Source organism: Pongo abelii, chromosome 15 (genome assembly GCF_028885655.2).
Source record: "Pongo abelii isolate AG06213 chromosome 15, NHGRI_mPonAbe1-v2.0_pri, whole genome shotgun sequence".
Taxonomy (NCBI): domain Eukaryota; kingdom Metazoa; phylum Chordata; class Mammalia; order Primates; family Hominidae; genus Pongo; species Pongo abelii.
This window is the reverse complement of record NC_072000.2, coordinates 40,922,907-40,935,057: the sequence shown is the minus strand read 5'-3', so window position 1 is coordinate 40,935,057 and position 12,151 is coordinate 40,922,907. Positions and strand designations below refer to the sequence as shown.

At 31.2% G+C, this 12,151-nt stretch overlaps 1 protein-coding gene across 21 annotated transcripts in view; it reads right to left on the bottom strand.

The window, feature by feature from the left end:
- MIPOL1 (mirror-image polydactyly 1) overlaps positions 1–12,151 on the bottom strand; it is a 401,793-nt gene that overhangs the window by 312,126 nt on the left and 77,516 nt on the right. The gene's annotated exons all lie outside the window — the stretch shown is intronic.

The following is a 12,151-nucleotide window of genomic DNA, read 5'->3' as shown; positions in this document are numbered from 1 at the left end:
GCAGGCAAAAATTATGTAAGAGACTGAAAGAAAAATTATTCAGAATCCATTCTATATTGTATGCTGCATACCATAATTATATTAATAATAGTTTATCAAAAATATTGGCTGGGTGCAGTGGCTCTTTCAAAACAGCATGAGGTGCCAGGCGTGGTGGCTCACACCTGTAATCCTAGCACTTTGGGAGGCTGAGGCAGGTGGATCACCTGAGGTCAGGAGTTGGAGACCAGTTTGGCCAACATGGCAAAACCCCATCTCTACTAAAAATACAAAAAATTAGCTAGGTGTGGTGGCGGGTGCCCGTGATCTCAGCTACTGAGGAGGCTGAGGCAGGAGAATCAGTTGAACCTGGGAAGCGGAGGTTGCAGTGAGTCGAGATTTCGCTATTGCACTCCAACCTGGGCAACAGAATGACTCTCAAAACAAACAAACAAACAAACAACAACATCAAAAACAAAAAAACAGCGTGAGGAATTGATACAGTAGTCCCGTCTTATCTGTAGTTCCTTTCTCCACGGTTTCAGTTATTCATAGTCTGAAAATATTGTGAAACATTTCAGAAATAAACAGTTCGTAAGTTTTAAATTACATATTGTTTTGAGTAGTGTAATGAAATTTTATGCCATCTAGCCCAGGGTGTGAACTGACTGGCTAATTAGATCCATGCTGAATACTCTACCACCACTTTTCCACTACTTACAGTTAAGAAATACAATCATAACTACCTTCTTTTTTTTTTTTTTTTTTTTTTGAGACAGGGTCTTGCTCTGTCTTCCACGCTGAGTGCAGTGGCACAATTACACCTTACTGCAGTCTCTACCTCCCAGGCTCCCGCTGGGTTTCACCAAGTTGGCCAGGCTGCTCTCAAATTTCTGGGCTCAAGTGATTCTCCCACCTCAACCTACCAAATTTTTTTTTTGTAGAGACAAGGTCTCACTATGTTGGCCAGGCTGGTCTTGAACTCCTGGGCTCAAGTGATTCTGCCACCTTGGCCTACCAAAATGTTGGGATTACAGGTGTGAGCTACCATGCTGGGCCCAATAACTATCTTGATTAACTGTATATTAATCTGTCACAATCCTTGGGCAGGGATCCAATGTGGTGGTGCATGCCCGCAATCCTAGCTACACAGGTGGCTGAGGCAGGAGATCGCTTGAATCCAGGAGGTGGAGGTTGCAGTGAGCCGATATCATGCCATTGCACTCCAGCCTGGGCAATGAGAGCGAAACTCCATCTTAAATGATGGTAATAATAATAATAACAATATTACTGCAATGTTAGACAAAGAGGGCCTCAAATACCTGAATTGCTGAACCAAATTTTATTTATACTGTCAAACTACAAAATAAACTTTTCAAAAAAAATTTTGAAATGCTCTTTTAGTTTGTAACTGTTATATACAGAGGGCATCTTTGGTCCTGTGTGATCAAGAGAAAACACTTTTTTTTTAATGCTACTTCAAATCCAAAGATGTACATGTGCATTTAAAGGACATTACCATTTATGTATTCTAAGGTTAAAATTTAAATGCCAGAAAACACACATGCACAAACACATAAAATCTGGTTATAGAATTTATAAATGATAAGAATGTTTTTCAAATTAAGGTATTACTCTAAAGATTCAATGCAATCCCTATCAAAATTCTACTGTAATTCATCACAGAAATAGGAACAGAAATAGAAATAGAAAAAACAATCTAAAATTCATATGGAATCACAAAGGACCCCAAACAGACAAAGCAATTTTAAGCAACTACCATTTAAAATGTATCACAAAGCCAGAGTAATCAAAACAGCATGACGGCTAAGTGCAGTGGCATGCCTGTAATCCCAGCACTTTGGGAGGCTGAGGCGGGTGGATCACCTGAGGTCAAGAGTTTGAGACCAGCCTGGTCAACATGGTGAAACCCCATATCTACCAAAAATACAAAAATTAGCTGGGCATAGTGGTGCGTGCCAGTAATTCCAGCTACTCAGGAGGCTGAGGCAGGAAAATCACTTGAACCTGGGAGGCGGAGGTTGCAGCGAGCTGAGGTTGCGCCACTGTACTCCAGCCTGGGCGACAGAGCAAGACTCTTCTCAAAAAAACCAAACCAAACAAAACAACAAAAAAACAGCATGGTGTTGTCATAAAAGCAGACACACTGACAAATGGAACAGGATAGAGCACCCAGAAATAAACCCACACAATTATGGTCAACTGATTTTCAACAAAGGTGCCAAGAACACACAATGGAGAAAGTACAATCTCTTCAATAAATGGTGCTGGGAAAATTAGATATCCACATGCAGAATAAAAATAGGCATCATCTCATCCCTTATTCAAGAATCAGTTTAAAATGCACTAAAGACTAAAACATAAAACCTGAAACTGTAAAACTACTAGAAGATAACACAGGAGGAAAGTTCCATGACATTGGTTTAGACACAGACTTCTTGAATATGACCCCAAACGCAGAGGAGGCAATGGAAGTAAAAAAAGACTAATAGGATTGCATCAAACTAAAAAGCTTCTGCACAGTTAAGAAAACAATAATAAGAGACAACCTACAGTGTAGGAGAAAATATCTGCAAATGACACATTAATTAAAAGAATAATACCAAAAATATACAAGGAACTCTAACTATTCAATAACAATTAGCCTGACCAACATGGTGAAACCCTGTCTCTACTAAAAATACAAAAATTAGCCAGGCCTGGTGGCATGCGCCTGTAATCCCAGCTATTTGGGAGGCTGAGGCACGAGAATCACTTGAACCCGGGAGGTGGAGGTTGCAGTGAGCCAAGATCGTGCCACTGCACTCCAGCCTGGGCAACAGAGTGAAGCACAGTCTCAAAACTAAATAAAATAAAATAAATAAAAATGGGCAAAGAACCTAACAAATATTTCTCAAAAAAAGACACACAAATGGCTAACAATTATATAAAGAAAGCTTAACTTCTCTAATCACCAAAGAAAGGCAAACTAAAATCACAATGAGCTATCACCTCATCCCTGTTAGATTGGCTATTATCAAAAACACGAAAGATAACAAGTGTTGGTGTGGATGTGGAGAAAAGCAAACCATTACACAATGTTGGTGGTATTGTAAATTACTACAGCCATTTTGGAAAACGGTATGAGGTTCCACAAAAAACTAAAAGTAGAGTTACCATGTGATCCAGCACTTCCACTTCCAGGTATGTATCCAAAGGAGTTGAAAGAGGTACGTTAAAGAGATGCCTACACTCCCATGTTCACTGCAGCATTACTCACAACAGCCAAGACATGGAAACAACTGATGTGCCAAACAATGGATAAATGAGTTTTTTTAATGTGATACAACGGAATACAATACAGCCTTTAAAAGCTAGGATTCAGGTTTTTCAGCTGGAAAAGCTAAAAAAAAGAAGGGATATTCTGTCATTTGCAACAACGTGGATAAACCTAGAGGACATTATGCCAGGTGAAATAAGCCAAGCACAGAGAGGCAAATACCTCATGATCTCACATATGTGGAATCTAAAAAAGTGGAACTCACATAAGTAGAGAGTAGAACAATAGCTACCAGAGGCTGGGGGTGAGGGTGGAGGAGGAAAGGAGAGATATTGGTCAAAAAATACAATTTTCAGTTAGACAGGAGGAATAGGTTCCGGTGATCTATTACACATCAAGGTGACTTATAATGAAGAGTAACATATATTTCAAAAAGCTAAAATAATGGATTTTAAACGTCCTTATCACCAAGAAACAATACGTATTTGAGGTGGTGAATACGTTAATCAGACTGATTTGATCATTTCACGATGTATGTACATGTACTGAAACATCACATTGCACTTCATAAATCTGCAAATCATACATCAATTAAGGGAATAATATATATAATTATTAGTTGTCAATTAAAAATAAAACAAAAAAACTCTCAAAACCAAAATTAAGGTATTTACTGCATGATAATTTTTAACATCTATTAGGTTAGATGTGAAATTTGTTGGTTATAAAAAATCCTGATTCTGGAATTCAGTACTTTCGAAGGATCAATATGCAACTCTCAAACATTTTTAGTAAAGAAAACTTAATTGTAAACACTGAGCTTTTCCAAGGTAGATGACTATTACAAAGTTCACTAGAAAATCAATATAGCATTTTAGTTGGAATTTGCTCATTAAACACCCACAGCTCTAATGCAAATTATGATGGAATGAATAAAGCAAATACGCATGCTTCTTTCTTTTTATTAAATGTAAAATCTACTGTTAATTGCATCTCGTATGTCATACAAACTTTTCTCCTTAACTGTTAAATAGAAGCTTTAACAAAAGTCATTAGAGATTCTCTTTCTTTGACTTGAATAAATTTCAATATTTGTTCAGTAAAGGTTCACAGCAGTTAAATTACATTAACAAATATTATTAGCTACTATGTAAGCCAACCAAGTAAAATACTTATATTGTAGGTAAAACAAATCATTGGGTGTTTACAATAATATTTGGATATCTCCATTTTTAAACACGGTTATCAAATATCCTATAATTCTTAGTCAAATGAGAAAGATTCAGAGAGGATCACCCATACCCCCCTCAACCAAATACTCAAATTTGTTTAGTAAGCTAATTGTTTTCTAATATGGGCAAGAGTAAATATGAAGAAGCTGAACCATACTAAGTATGAGTTTATTGAGTCAAGGCAGAGTACATATTTTCTTAGTAGACCCAAGTCTATTGACAAATCCATATTCCACACTTTTCAAACTACTTTTAAAATACAGTACGAGTGAGATAGTACCTTGGATAACATTCTAGTTTAAACATTGGCTCATGATTCTCTAAATAACATAATTTGGAGGATAGACATTTCGCAGGAAAAAGAATCCATCTGTTAACATCTTATGGTAGTTATGTAAATATAAAAGGCTAAATTAAAAAGAAGGAAAAAGAAATCATTAGGATTTTAAACATATTAAATAACTGGATAATAATTTATGTTGGAAAATTCTAAGCAATATAATATAGACAATAATTTTGTAAAAGACCGGACTTTACTACATACGAAAGAATCTCAAATCCTATGAATATCTACCATTACAGTTTTACATGAGAAATAACCATCTGGAGAAGAATTATAATGATGTTAAATTGATTTCTTGCAAATATGAGAACAATTAACATTTATAAAACCACCACATATATATTCTAGAACTACAAACATTATATATTTTAATTTCCTTAATAATTGTAATTTTTCCTTCTTTGCATAAACTGGCTATTGGAAATTTTAAAATAGATGGTAGATGCCCCACACCAGTAGAAAATTAACCAAAACCTACTCGAATTAGTTCGATGTTTCTGTTTTTGGCATAACAATGCTGAATTCAACTTATTACTCCAGAACTTCTTTCATAGACCGGACTATTTGTTTTTTTAAAACTGGACTTTGCAACATTTTATACAATTACTTTGTAAATAACTTTTTCTGATTAAACAGTAGTACAAACTCATAAAAATTTAAAGGAGAAAAATATTTAGTATAGCTTTGTAACTCTGTAATTAAAATAAGCAGCATATGTTCCTATATTCTTCAGTATTCTTAAAAAATAAAAAATAGCATGTGAAATTTTATCACTTGGACATGCCATATGTGATTCAACTAAGATGCTCCTAAGATTAGATTGTACACAGTTTCCAACTATTGGCTATATAAACAACACTGTAATGGATATCTTTGTATACACATCTTTATGTATATACTTACCTAATTACTCAAGAAAATTACTAGAAGTATGATGGCTAGATTAAAAGTCAGCTTTTAAAACTCTTAATATATACTGTCAAATTTTCCTCTGTAAAGTTGCTGTAAATTTATACACTCAGTACAGAAAATGTTCAAGATTAATTGGAAAATTATGCAAAATAGTATGTTTCAGTAGCAAGACAATGAATCAAAAGCATTTTTTTAAAAACCCTCGATTACTATATACATGTATTTACTACAGAAAACTCAAAGACTATATAAAAAAGTTTTCTGAAAATATGCTCTATGCTTACATTCAAAGATTGAATATATGTGATATTGGAGCTACCTTTTCCAATGTGAAAGAGAAAAGTTTATCCCTGAAGCATTAAAATCAGTATTGATAATTGTATGTCTTTTGAAATATAACTTAAAAATTTTTTATTTACTAAACAGACTATCAGCCTTAAATTTGATACCAATATGAAAATTCTTTGAAATATAACTGCTATCTAAACATTTTCTAATCTCATTTCCTCTTTAGAATCATTAGACATGTGAAAAAGTCTTTAGATAACTTTCTGAAAAGTTTTATTTTTGTTATTTTTATGTTTTAAATACCTTAATTACATATATTTTCAAATGCTTGACATTATGCTAAAGTCCACTGTATGTTAAACCCAATAAAATATTTCCAGTTGTTGGCTATTCTTATGTATAATGGATTCTCCGTCTACTCCAATTTTATTGCTTTTCCAGAAAAAAAAAACAATCTTTTCTAGGAAGCAAGGATACAAATTGGTTATATTCTTTCCTCAAGTATTATTTGACCTGGCACTCGTCAGAATTCATCCTGATTCATATCCATAGAATTCTGTAACCAAAGATAGTAATATAATCAATAGTCTATCAATATTTCTACCTGCTGTGTTTCACAGACATGGGCCTTCATGTTCTTATCTGAAATTAGTGTTCATATTCTTGAAATCCTTTTTCTTTTCAAATTAAAAAAATAAATATAGGTATAAATTTAATGTAGGATTACAATTTAATACTATTAAGGCATTCAAGTATTAGGTTAAAGGCTATCACATTTTACTGATGCCCATTATATACACAGAAAAATTAGATTCCAATGTGTATTATTTCTTAAAGATAAAAATTATGCCACTTTCTATTCTGGTAAAGAAAATTAACTCTTGTTCCTCTTAATTAGATGGTCAACATCATCTGAGATATGATACATAGTAACAGATATCTTTTTACAAGAGAATAATGTAAACATTTTCTATAATATAATTTTTTCCCATTTTAATCCACTGGGGTGTCTTGATATACTTGCTATAATGGTAGATTACAAATCTATATTTTTACCCTTTACATTTTAACCTGAATAGAAAAACTTAAGTTGTAAGTTTCAGGGATTCTGTGTACTGATCCTTTGAACAATCACAATTAAACTCCTCTTCTCCCTACCAAAAGAAAATAAACATTCTCTGTAATAAAAAATATATTGACAATATATTTTTTTAATTTACAAAATATCAGTCTAACTTTGCATGCAGAGAAATAAATCTATGTTTAAAGAGAAAAATCAAATGCTTGCATCATCAGTACAAGTAAGCTAAGCAAATTATGTAACCATTGAATTACATGTTAAAATGCAGTAAGACAGATTAGATGATAGAGAGAGAGAGAGAAAGAGAGAGACTTAAAAACACAAGACTTAGGAACTAAGGAGTTCTTTTGGCTAAAACCTAATATTGGCTTTATTTCAGTTTAATTGGAAGAGGATCTCAAATTCATCTTCTCCATGAGATATCAGGAACCTGGATTTCTCTTTGTACCAAAGGTTAATAAGAAATGTGTCTGCAAAAGTCAAACAGCATTAAATACCAAAAACTGATTATTATTCTACAGGAGTTGTTCTGTCATTCATAATCTCTCCATGCTCCAACCTTCCACAGCTAATCTTTAATGGATGACATGCAAGAAAGAAAAATAACTAACATATAAAGCAGAGGCTCTAAAGTGAGCTTTTAAGAAATAGAAAAATAAGGCTTTTAAAGAAATACAAATATTTTAAATATCACAAAATAACATATAAAACACTATTTAAATACTTTTATGTAAAAATTCAAGCATCATCTGCATACTATAAAAGCAATAGAATAAAAGCAATAGAATAGAATTTAATAGAATAACAAAAATTAAAGAGACAAAAAACACTAGATAATGCCCACTGGGACTGTTTAGGAAAAATGAAAGGTTTAATTGAACAAGCTATTTTTAAAAGGCATAAAAACACATCATCACTGATATAAGAGCAAATTAATGGATGCAAATCAGGCCATAGCATACTATATCTCATTGTTAAACTCAATTTAACTAAAACAAATTTTAAAATGCTTGTGTTTTAATGACTTTTTTTTAGGTGAGAAGAGATACATACTTAAAGAACAAAAATGCAATGTTTCTTCTCTGCTTCGCTAAAACATCCCCTAGTATTTGAAGGTCATTCATACAATTTTCAAATAATATTACCCACATGTATAATTTAATGAGCTAAAACTCAGTAAAAAGTCTTAAACAGCTACAATGAAGTAAATCATTAACACATAAGGAGTGAGATGGTCATTTCAGCTTTCCTAAGACTAAATAAGACCTATTTATTACACATTGTAACTGTTTTTTAGAGATTTTAAATTTTAAAAAAATATTTTCACACTTTTGAAATAAGGTTAATTCTAAAAATCTAGGAAAACTCAAAACTGAGGATCAAATTAAATAATAAATAAAAATTCTTTGTAAACTATTTTAACAAAAGAAATAAAAAATCAATTCCTTGTGAAACAAAACCATATATAAACAGCTATCCCATACTTATCTATATAATTAGTATGGGATAGTAATTTACATAACCACACAATTAGGAACACTTTGGGTATGTCCTCTATTAGATGAAGAAGTCTTGAGAAAACAAGATGGTTACATCATCATCTTATCATCATCATTATTATTTATTGAATGCCTTCTATGGGTTAAGCACTTCGTAAACATTATCTCACTTAAGCATCACAACAACCTATCGTAGATTTTAACTAATGCTTAGTGAGGCTGTCATTACACATGATAAGTGTCAAAAAGATTAGAACAAAGGTCTGAATCCAAAGTCTGCGCATTTAACCACTACTTACAACATGTATGGTGTATTATGATTGAGAAGTAATACCAGGCAAAAAAAAAAAATGCCTGAGATCCCAAATCTGTCTTATATGCTGATCTATATTCAGTGTCTAACACAGTGCCTAGAACATAATGAGTCCACAATAAATATTTGTTTGATTTGTAAAGAAGTAAGCATAGTTCCTCTGAAACATTTAAGTGCTTAATAAACAGTATCAATGATGGTGACAATGACAATAATGATGGTGATGTGAGAAAGGAAAAGAAAGGTAAAGGAGTCAACCATCAGAGATTTTAACATGATAGGGGACACAGGTGAGTTTCAAACTATCATAAATCACATTAGAGTAACAGATTTGTGTTATGAAAAAACCAATGGGGAAACAAAGGAAAAAGACTTGAAGCTAAGTAACAGTCTACATGAAAGTTTATCATAGGTACACACTGCATAAAAGCTCAAATCTTTTGCATCTCATTTCTTTTATTTTGAATTCACATTTGAGTAAAATGTATTAGTGATATTAAATATCTATATCTCAACTGCAATTTTATTAATAATCCAATACTTTGTTTCTTCCTTTGTTTGTCCATTTTTCAGTTTAGTGCCCTTTCAAAATCTATTAAGAGTAGCCCATTAATTTCTAATTAAAAGCCAAACAGAATAAAATGTCTTTTCATAACTGCTGGAAATGATGACATCAAAGATTTAAGAATTTCAGAAACGTAAAAGCAATAAAATAATATTAATTTGAGACACAACTTACTGAGTACTAGTTATATACCATGTCCTTACATATATTAACACTAATCCTTAAAATAATCTGGTAAGTTGGTTAATATTCACATTTTACATGGCAGAAGATAAACCCAAAGAGGCTAAATAACGTGCCCAACGGTAGAGAATCAATATCAAGTGTCCAAGCTGTAATTTGAACCTGGATCAATGTGACTCTAAGGATTCTGGTCTTCCCAATTGCTCCAAACTGCCTACAGAGAACTGGACATCTTTTGTTTCATGTGGTCTTGACTTCTTATAAATTATACAATCTTATAAATTATACAATCACCTTGGAAGACAAGATGGACTAATGTATATATGATACATAATAAACATAAAGATATAAAAATAAATACAAGGAAAAGCTGAAAGACTAAAAAAAAGGTGTGGGTAAAAAATGGCAAAACTGGATCACAGCCATCATATGGTTTTCATAAAACCATACAGTCTTTATGTCTCAAATTTTAAGAGTACAAGAAATTTCTAAAAAAAAAATCACATCTTTTGAAAGCAATGTTTTTTTTAAACACTAAATCTATGCTCATTATAGAAAATCTGAAAAAGGCAGAAACTGTTCACTGAAAAAGCAATAGTTTCACTTAAAGACCACCACCATTTGCCTCTTATTTTATATAATATACATGTATATATATTTTTATTTTTATAAAATCATACTATAGTTTTTCCCCTATTTCTTTCACTTAATAGTTATGAAGTTTTCCTCATATCCTCAAATATTCTTAATTATTACAAAATGTCTCAAATTATAAATGTATCATAATTTATTTAATAATTCCCTTATGGTTAGACTGTTTTTAATTCTCTTGCTATTGCAACTAATATTATATGAATATCTTTAAATATAAATCTCTATATTTTACATACTCTAAGAAAATGCCTACTATTTCTTTAGGGTACCTCATATTTTAATTAACATTTTATTTTTAAAATCTATAGACAGATTGTCTCCTATTTGCTGTTTCCAATGTTTAGTTCAGATGTTTTTATAAGTATTTCTTTTATTGTGAAATGGTTTGATCTTTTTAAACATATATATTCTGCTTAACTACATTATAATACTTATGTATGTATGTGTGCTTATAACATATTTTGCCAAATACACTTTTTATTTCAAATATAAAAATGAGCAGTCATAGAAACAAACATCCATGCATATGTGGATTATTTGTTCTTTCACATTACAAGAAATAAAGAATTCATTAGATGTAATCATAGTCCTATACTGCTCTTTTTTCTGTTAAGATACTGACAAGGTAGTTTTTGTTGTTCTGTTTTGCTTTTTGACTGTACCTCCTATTCATCAGATACAAAATAAGTTTATTTAAGACAAGTTTATTTAAGACCATACATAAAATGGGAAAATATGAAGAGGTTCAAAAGTCCACCAAAGGGTCAGTTACCAAATTTTTTGTAGTTTTAAACCAATGAATTTCTTCAGTAATTCATATTTTTATTTTGACATAATAATAATAATTCTTTCTAATGTTATAGGCAAAATACTTTAAGTCTCTTCTTAAAATGAGATAGAAGTAAAATATTAAAGAGGAAAGATATACTTTGAAAATTTATACCTTAAAACAACTTCGGGAATTTTCATTTTGTGTCATTTTTATAAGCAAATGGTTGGACATATCTCTTTTAACTAGATTGCTTTGTTCCAGAGAAACTAAATAACACTGTTATTTTCATCAATTTAGAATGCTATAAATATTTTATTAAACATCTTTTAAATAATTGACATTTATTAATATATTTTGTTATTAATGAGAAATATAATTATAATAACAAAGTAATCAAATTATTTCCATGTTATGAATGCCTGATTCAAACTGTTCAAATGGGAACACTTAAATATATACCAATAAATGAATATTTGAAGTATCTGCTTAGCTACATTATAAAAAAAATTAAAGAGTAAATATTATTGCTTAATTAGGTTTCCCCTCCAAGAGATAAACGGGCTGGGCAGACACATTAATTCATGATTTTCAATAGGTTATGAAAACCCAAATTTATTAAGTTATTTCTGTAAGACATATATGCAAAGTTAACATTATGCAAATGCATCAAAACAAAATTCTTGTAATAGTATCCAAAACAAATTTCTTCTAATAGTATCCTAACAATTAGTATATTTATATATTTGATTATAAAAAGCCAAGACATTGCCAAATTGTTCCAAATTTATATTTGAAATACTTATTTTTAACAAACTATTAATTTTCCTTAAAATATGTTACTTTCATATTTTCCCACACACAAAAATAAAAACATTATGGTAGTTTAACATTAACAGAAAAGCAACTATCTAGTATTCAGCTGGTATATTTATTTATGGTCATCTTTGTTATATTTTCATAGCAATGTTTAGTTCTATTTTCCACAGTCATATTTTAAAGCAAGCTCTACTAGTTAATCATACTTCTGACCTAAAATAATTATTTCACCTA